We start from the raw sequence: 8751 nt of genomic DNA, 5'->3' as shown, positions 1-8751 counted from the left end.
TTTCTTTAAGAATATCATGTTAATGATGAAACCCATTGCTATTACAAAATAAAAGTATATATTGGTCCAGTCATAAGTTTCTTCTGCTAAAATCCCTTCTACATATGAAGTAAAATAATTCCTAAAGTTCTGCATAGTAAAATTATCTGCCATAGTTATAGAACAATTTATCTCAGATTTTATATCAGCTTAAATTGCAAAGGATGTTACAATTACCTTAGGTGTAATTCTGCTGTCCTGGAACTTTGATGCTTTTAGTTGTAGATCTCAGCTTGTGGTAGCTACGCCTGGAGGTGTGTCATCAAATAGCGCCTAGCCGCCCAGGCTCGTCTGATCCCGGTTCCTGTAAAAAGTTCTTAACAAACTATGGCAAGCAGAATTTTGTTAAAAGGGGACTTTTGGAGTTACTTGTAACACAAGACGAAACGCGTGCAAGCCGGGCGGGTGCCGCCGGGCGGGTGCCGCCCGGGTGGGTGCCGCCAGGCGGGTGCCGCCCGGGCGGGTGCCGCCCAGAGGCTCTGCGCGAATGCAAAGTCCCGTGCGGAAATGGGCAAAAAATGTTAAGCGGTAAGTGCCTTCTCAGGTCTGCTTTAGCGGCAAAGATCTCCTTTGCAGTAAGGAAGAGGCAAATGTCCCAAAGCTGTGGTGAGTCCACCTGGTTAAACCCTGCCCGTTGGGGAAGGTGGGGGAGGGGGGGGGCGGCTTCTGCCGCCTGGGGGCAAAACCCAGGTAAATTCCGCTTCTGACACCAGATATTGCGGTAAATAAGGGTCAGGATAAACAAATAGGCCGAATAGATGTTTATTCAGGGAGAAATAACTTACAACCTAGACAGATGAACACCAGGAAATTCAACCCGATCCTCTCCTGTCCGAGTCACGCCAGAAAAAGAGCGCCTTCCTGGCCCCCTCCGACCTCCTTCCTCAGGTCACCTCCGCCCATAGCTCCACCCCCCAATGGGCGTGGTCAGTGCTACAGAAGGACTACCTCACTACATGGGACCTCTTCAAACTTAGAAGCTTATGTAAGGCAAAGGACACAGTGGACAAGACCAAACCGCAGCCCACAGACTGTTTTGTGCATGGCAATAGACACAGGTCTAATTTTAGTCTTCTACACTCCCATCATCCATTTGTACCAGCACCATTTTGATGGGAGATGTCATTCTGAAAATATGTTTCTCATACTGGTTAATGAATAAAGCACTGTTGGACAATAGGACAGATAGATAGGCGGGACTAGGAGATAAGGAGGAAAGAGGGAGGAGGAAGGAGGAGTCAAGATGGTGAGACTGGGGAAACAAGATGCCTGCCCTCGTTTCCCCGGCAAGAAGAGACACCGTGACAATACATAGATCAACAGAAATGGGCTAATACTTAAGACAGAGGTAGCCGACAAGAAACTAGTACCTGGCCAACAGCATTATATCAAATACAGAGTCTCTGTATATTAATTCGTGCTGGTGCGGTGGAGGGACAAGACCAGCCCTGGGCTGAAAACCTTACTCACCATTTGTTGAAGAATCTTTCCTCATTCCATTGTACACTTTTAGCTGTTTTGCCAAAAGTCAGGTGTTCGTATGTGTGTGGGTTAATATCAGGATTTTCTATTCGATTTCCTTGAGCTACTTGTCTATTTTTGTGCTAATACCAGGCTGTTTTCAGGACTATAACTCTGTAGTAGATCTTAAAGTCAGGGATAAAGATGCATCCTGAAATTCCTTTATTATACAGGTTGTTGTGGCTCTTCTGATTCTTTTGTTTTTCGATATAAAGTAGATTATTACCCTTTCAAGGTCAGTGAAGAATTGTGCTGGGATTTTAATGGAGATTTCATTGAACATGTAGATTGCTATTGGTAAGATTGCCATTTTTACTGTTTTTTCTACCTATCCATGAGATTGGGAGATCTTTACATTTTCTTGTATTTTCTTTAAAGACACAACTTGTTATTATATAGGTCTTTCACTTGTTTGGTAATTGTTACCCCAAGATACTTTATGATGTTTGTTGCTATTGTGCAGGGTGATGTTTCTCTAATTTCTTTATCAGCCCCTTTGTTGACTGAATATGGAATGGCTACAGATTTTTTTTATTATTATTATTTAATCTTGTATCTTCATACTTTGCTGAAGGTATTTTTCAGATGTAGGAGAAACCTGGTAGAGTCTTTTGGTTGCTTATGTAAACTATCATATCATCTGAAAATAAAGTTTGAGTTCTTCCTTACCAATTTGTATCCCCCTTGATCTCCATTTCTTGTCTTATTTCTTTAGCTAGCCTTTCAAGTAAAATAATGAAGAGATATGGAGCGATAAGGCAGCCTAGTCTTTTTCCTGTTTTTATATGAATCGACTTAATCTTCTCTACATTCAGCTTTATATTTGCTCTGGGTTTACTATATATTGTTTTTATTATGTTTACATAAATTCCTGTTATCCCTGATCTCCCCAAGACCTTTAAAATAAAGGATGTTGAATATTGTCAAAGGGTTTTTCTGCATCTAGGGAGATGATCATGCCACTTTTCATTTTCAGTTTGTTTATGTAGTGGTATATTTGATATATTTTCATATGTGAAACCATCTCTACAATCCAAGGATGAAGCATACTTCATCATTGTCAGTGATTTCTCTGATACAATCTTTTTTTTTATTTATAATTTTTTATTTAATTTTATATTACAAAGACCAATTAAATGAAAACAAACATTTATACACAATATTTGGGAATTTGGGCGTCGTTCTTTCCAAACTACTTCCTGCTGGTAAAGGGTGCTGTCTTGGGGGATTCGAAGAAGATTCACATATCCTAGCTGGCGTCTGTAGGGCTGTTTTGTCCAGCTGTTTTGAATGTAGGATTAGCTTGTACTCTGTTTTAGGCAGTCTGGCGTGATCAAACCTCATTAGTCTGGAAGGAATCCACATCTTTTCATTTGCTGTGGAAACAAAAATAGAAATCCTTTTCCCCAGTAACTTGTTCTTCAACTTAAATTTTGGAGTCAAAGCATTTTTTTTTTTTAATTTATTAGTTTACATGTCGATCCCAGTTCTCTGTCCCTCCCTAACTCCCTCCCCTCCTCTCTCCCTCCTTCCCTCCCTTTTGCCTTCTCTGCCCTCTCACATGCACTCTAAACACCCTCTCCTCCCAACCCCCCACCACAATTCCATATGTATGGGAATGCCATCCAGTTGGGGTCATGTAGATGTGACAGGTCCTGTAAAGTAGGGACTAGGGCTTCTCTCCTGTCTCTAGAATAAGGCAGTTATCCCTCCATGGGGGATATGTTTGCAAAGTCCTTTTGTGCACCAGGGATACATCCTGGCTCCACTGTCTGAGGTCTCTTAGACTGCACAGACCTTCTGGCTGAGACCCATATTCAGGGGGGCCCGAGTCAGTCCCCTGCTGGCTTCCCAGCTATCAGTCTAGTGGCCCTTAGCACCTCCTTGTTCAGGTAAGCTGTCTCTATATGATTCTACCACATGTTCTTGTCCTCTCCATCTTCTTCTGGGTTCTAGTTCGACTCAGTGTTTATGTATGGCTGTTTGCTCCTATTTTCAACAGGCATTAGTTGAGGGCTCCATGGAGAAGTTAGTTGTTGATCTCACTCTCCGGGAAGGGCATTTATGATAGCCTTTTCATGGAAGCTGAGATTGTTAGTTGGGAGCAGTATTGTAGTTCTCTCGACCTTTCTTTGTGTTCAACTTTATCTTCAAACCAATATTGGCTCCCTCTTTTATGTTCTCTCCCTCTGTCTCTGTCTCTCTCTCTCTCCTATCTTCCATTCCTAACCAGTCTCAATCCTCCTGGTCGCACATGACTTTGTCTCCTCTCCCTCATTTTCTCACACTTCTCTCTCCATTCGCTGTCCTCCCCCACTTCACCTGAGCTCTGGGGGACTTGTCGCTTCCCAGTTCTGTGAGGGATTTTATATGAATCTTTTAGAATACACCTTGTATCCTATTTCCTCTGGTGATGTGGATTATAGGCTGATGATCGTTTGATCTAGTTCTAAAATCCATATATGAGTGAGTACATACTGTGTTCCTCTTTTTGTGACTGGGTTACCTCATTCAGGATGGTTTCTTCAAGTGCCATACACTTGCCTGCTAATTTCAGGATACCATTATTTTTTTCTGCAGAGTAGTATTCCATTGTGTAGATGTGCCACATCTTCATTAACCATTCTTCAATTGAGGGGCATCTAAGTTGCTTCCAGGTTCTTGTAATTACAAATAGTGCTGCTATGAACATAGTTGAACAGATGTCTTTGTTGCATGGATGTGAATCCTTTGGGTATATGCCTAAGAGGGGGATTGCCGGGTCCTGTGGTAAACTAATTCCCATTTTCCTGAGGAACCGCCATACTGATCTCCAAAGTGGCTGTATGAGTTTGCACTCCCACCAGCAGTGGAGGAGTGTTCCACTTTCTCCACATCCTCTCCAACATAAGTCATCACTGGTGTTTCTAATTTTAGCCATTCTGGCAAGGGGTAAGATGGTATCTCAAAGTTGTTTTGATTTGCATTTCCCTGGTAGCTAAGGATGTGGAGCATTTTCTTAAGTGTCTTTTTCAGCCTTTTTGATTTCCTCCATTGAGAATTCTATCTTCAGTTCTGTACCCCATTTTTAAATAGGGTTATTTGGTGTTTTGTTGACTAGTTTCCCGAGTTCTGTGTGTATTTTGTAGATCAGCCCTTTGTCGGATATAGGATTAGTGAAAATCTTTTCCCAGTCAGTGGGCTGCCACTTGGTCTTGTCAACTATGTCCTTTGCCTTGCAGAAGCTTCTAAGTTTGAAGAGGTCCCATTTAATAATTGTTTCTTTCAGTGTCTTTGCCCCTGGAGTTATGTTCAAGACACGGTCTCCTATATCAATTTGTTCATGGGTACCTCCTACTTTCTTTTCTAAGAGGTTCAATGTGGCTGGATTGATGTTGAGGTCTTTGATCCATTTGGACTTGAGTTTGGTGCATGGCGACAGACATGGGACTATCTGCAGTCTTCTACACACCCACATCCAATTGTGCCAGCACCATTTGTTGAAGATGCTGTCTTTGCCCCATTGTATAATTTTAGCTGTTTTGTCGAAAATCAGGTGTTCATAGGTGCGTGGATTAATATCAGAATTTTCAATTTGATTCCATTGGTCTACCTGTCCATTTTTATGCCAATACCAGGCTGTTTTCAGAACTATAGCTCTGTAGTAGAGCTTAAAGTCAGGAATGGTGATGCCTCCTGATGTTCTTTTATTGTAAAGGGTTATTTTGGCTATCCTGGGTCTTTTGTTTTTCCATATAATGTTGATTATTATCCTTTCAAGGTCGGTGAAGAATTGTGGTGGGATTTTAATGGGGATTGCATTGCATCTGTAGATTGCTTTTGGTAAGATAGCCATTTTTACTATGTTTATTCTATCTAACCAAAAGCATGGGAGATCTTTCCATTTTCTGGTAACTTCTTTAATTTCTTTCTTTAGAGTCACAAAGTTCTTATTATATAGGTCTTTTACTTGTTTGGTAAGCATTACACCAAGATAGTTTATGTTGCTTGTGGCTATTGTAAAGGGTGATGTTTCTCTGATTTCTTTCTCTGTCTCTTTGTCATCTGAAAAAAATAGGGCTACTGATTTTTTTGAGTTTATCTTGTATCCTGCTAGTTTGCTGAAGGTTTTTTTCAGCTGTAGGAGTACCCTGGTAGAGTTTATTGGGTCGCTTATGTAAACTATCATATCATCTGCAAATAGAGACAGTTTGACTTCTTCCTTTCCAATTTGTATGCCCTTGATCTCCTTTTGTTGTCTTATAGCATTACCTAGAACTTGTAGTACGATATTGAAGAGATATGGAGAGAGAGGACAGCCTTGTCTTGTTCCTGATTTTAGAGGAATTGGCTTAAGTTTCTCTCCATTCAGTTTGATGTTGGAAGTTGGTTTGCTGTATATTGCTCTTATTATGTTTAGGTATGTTCCTGTTATCCCTGACCTCTCCAATACCTTTATCATGAAAGGGTGTTGAATTATGTTGAAGGCTTTTTCCGCATCTAGGGAGATAATCACATGGTTTTTCTTTTTCAGTTTGTATATATGGTGGATCACGTTGATAGATTTTTGTATGTTAAACCATCCCTGCATTCCAGGGTTGAAGCCTACTTGATCATGGTGGATGATTTCAGTGATGTATTCTTTAATTAGGTTTGCCAGTATTTTAATGAGTATTTTTGCATCGATGTTCATTAGGGATATTGGTCTGTAGTTTTCTTTCTTAGTTGTGTCTTTGTGAGGTTTGGGTACCAAAGTTATTGTGGCCTCATAAAAAGAGTTTGGCAATAAACCTTCTGTTTCTATCTTGTGGAACAGTTTGAGGAGTTGTGGTATTAGTTCTTCCTTGAATGTCTGGTAGAATACTGCGCTGAATCCATCTGGCCCTGGACTTTTTTTTTTTTTTTTTTTTGGAAGGCTTTTGATGACTGCTTCTATTTCATTGTGGGTTATAGGTCTATTTAAGTTGTTTGTCTGTTCTTGATTTAATTTTGGTAAGTGATAGTTATACAGAAACTTGTCCATTTCCTTTGAATTTTCACTTTTTGTTGAATACAGATTTTCAAAGTATGATCTGAAAATTGTCTGGATTTCCTCTGTATCTGTTGTTATGTTCACCATTTCGTTTCTGATTTTGTTAATTTGCATGTTCTGTCTCTGCTTTTTCGTTAATTTGGATAAAGGTTTGTCTATCTTGTTGATTTTCTCAAAAAACCAACTCTTTGTTGCATTGATTTTTTTGTATTGTTTTCCTGGTTTCTATTTTGTTGATTTCAGCCCTCAAGTTGATTATTTCCTGGCATCTACTCCTGCGGGGGTGAATTCGCTTCTCTCTGTTCTAAGGTTTTCAGTTGGGCTGTTAATTCTTTTATGTGACTATCCTCTGTTTTCTTCATTTGGGCACTTAGTGCAATGAACTTCCCTCGTAGCACTGCTTTCAAGCTGTCCCATAAGTTCGGGTATGTTGTATCCTCATTCTCGTTGATTATTAGAAAGTCTTTAATTTCTTTCTTTATTTCTTCTTTGACTCAGGAGTGGTGCAATTGCACATTGTTACGTTTCCATGAGTTTGCAGGTTTTCTGCTATTTGTGTTGTTGTTGAATTCCAATTTTAAAGCATGGTGGTCCGATAAGATACAGGGGACTATTCCTATTCTCTTGTATCTGTTGAGGTTTGTTATGTCTCCTAGTATGTGGTCGATTTTAGAGAAGGTTCCATGTGGAGCAGAGAAGAAGGTATATTCTTTTGTCTTTGGATGGAATGTTCTATAGATGTCTGTTAACCCCAGTTGAGACATAACTTCTGTTAATTCTTTTGTTTCTTTGTTGAGTTTCTGATTTGTGGTCCTGTCTAGTGTTGAGAGTGGTGTATTGAAGTCTCCCATTATAAGTGTGTGAGGTTTTATATGAGCTTTGAGTTTTAGTAGTGTTTCTTTTACGAATGTGGGTGACTTTGTATTAGGGGCATAGATGTTCAGAATTGAGACTTTTTGTTGATGGATTTCTCCTGAGATGAATATGAAATGACCGTCTTCATCTCTTTTTCCTAATTTTGGTTTGAAGTCTAACTTGTTAGATATTAGGATAGCTACGCCTGCTTGCTTCTTATTTCCATTTGATTGGAAAATCTTTCCAAACCCTTTTCCCTGTGGTAAAGTCTATCTTTGGAGCTAAGATGTGTTTCTTGTATGAAGCAGAAGGATGGATTCTGTCTTTGTATCCATTCTGTTAGCTTGTGTCTTTTTATAGGTGAGTTAAGACCATTAATGTTGAGGGTGAGTAAGGTCCATTGATTGTTGATGCTTGTTTGATTTAGGTTTGTTGTTGGCAGTGGTATTGTGAATATATTTGTTCTGCTTCACCCTAGGTTTCTGGTGTAGTTGGATTATCTGTTGCCTACATTTTTTTGTGGGCGTAGTTACCTTCCTTGGGTTGGAGTTTTCCTTCCAATACTTTCTGTAGGGCTGGATTTGTAGATACATATTTGGAAAATCTGGTTTTGTCATTACATATCTTGTTCTCTCCATCTATATTGATTGAGAGTTTTGCTGGATATAGGAGCCTAGGCTGGCATCTGTGTTCTCTTAATACTTTTAGAACATCTATCCAGGACCTTCTGGCCTTGAAGGTTTCCATGGAGAAGTCAGGTGTAATTTTGATAGGTCTGCCTTTATATGTTACCTGTCCTTTTTCCTTCACTGCTCTTAATATTCTTTCTTTATTCTGTATGCTAGGTGTTTTGATTATTATATGTCGAGGGGTCATTTTTCTTAGGTCCAGCCTATTTGGGTTTCGGTATGCTTCTTGTACTTTCATGGGCATGTCCTTCTTCAGATTTGGAAAGTTTTCCTCGATGATTTTGTTGAATATGTTTTCAGCACCTTTGAGCTGGGCTTCCTCACCTTCCATTGGGGAAGTACCATCGAGAGAGGGAAGAGACACCACCAACACCTACTGGAAGAAACTATGGGAAGAAGGCAATACAAGAGAACACCTAACAACAGAAAGACAAACATGACACCACCAGAATCTAGGGAGTCTATACCAACTAGAATGGAACACAACAACAAAGCAGAGGAAGCAGAAGGGTACAACTTAAAAATCACCATCATAAAAATGATAGAGGCCCTCAAAGAAGATGTGAGAAAATCCCTTAAAGAAATGGAGGAAAAAACAAACAAAAAAGTGGAAGAAATGAACAAATTCCTTAAGGA

Source organism: Phodopus roborovskii, unplaced genomic scaffold, assembly GCF_943737965.1.
Source record: "Phodopus roborovskii unplaced genomic scaffold, PHOROB, whole genome shotgun sequence".
Classification (NCBI taxonomy): domain Eukaryota; kingdom Metazoa; phylum Chordata; class Mammalia; order Rodentia; family Cricetidae; genus Phodopus; species Phodopus roborovskii.
This window is presented reverse-complemented; position numbering follows the sequence as displayed.